Source organism: Anneissia japonica, unplaced genomic scaffold, assembly GCF_011630105.1.
Source record: "Anneissia japonica isolate Jap-2015-1 unplaced genomic scaffold, ASM1163010v1 scaffold171_len658169_cov177, whole genome shotgun sequence".
NCBI lineage: Eukaryota > Metazoa > Echinodermata > Crinoidea > Comatulida > Comatulidae > Anneissia > Anneissia japonica.
Genome location: NW_022733907.1, coordinates 68,823 through 69,500, shown reverse-complemented (window position 1 = coordinate 69,500; position 678 = coordinate 68,823). Strand labels below are relative to the sequence as shown.

The following is a 678-nucleotide window of genomic DNA, read 5'->3' as shown; positions in this document are numbered from 1 at the left end:
ATAATAAAAAAGTGTGTAAAATTTAGTCACGATCCGAAGTAGGGTGTGGATATGAGGACCACTTAAAGAATATGTTTACCGTATACAGATAACTATACTGTATCTGTAATATTCAAATTAGCAGGCCATTAAGGGGACGTTTATTTTTTTTTATCATTGTATCACAACAGCTTCAGCAGCCTCAATGTAAGAAAAATTCATTCAATTTCATATTTTAAACAGCAATAAAGCAGAATTTTCTCCCATGAATCCTACGTACGTGCGTACGCCTACTGAATGTGTTACTTCATATAAACCCATCTTGCCAATTTTGACCCTTAAACATATGATGGGGATTTCGTTTCCTTTGTGTTTCATGTACTTTCATATACATACCATAACATGCACCATTCATTCTAAGTCGTTACTCTATTCATGCTACATTCATCCAATACAAAGCTCAATACTTTAAATGAAAAAAGGAATATTTGTTCATTAATATTGCATCATGAAATAATATTGGGAACATTTTATTATTTATATCATTTATACAGCGCCTTTTCTTTGTAGTTACAAAGCTCGTCTTTTCCCCTGATCACTTTTAAGTGTTGATGCTGGTAAACATCGCAGGAGTAGCCAGTGGCGTATCTAAAAGACTTGAAATGGGGGAGGGGCTGATGGGGAAGCAAAGGCTAAGTT

At 34.5% G+C, this 678-nt stretch overlaps 1 protein-coding gene across 1 annotated transcript in view; it reads left to right on the top strand.

Annotated features, from left to right (window-relative positions):
• The window catches only part of LOC117116266 (mucin-17-like), a 43,664-nt gene that overhangs the window by 42,236 nt on the left and 750 nt on the right, over window positions 1-678 (top strand). The window lies entirely within an intron of this gene.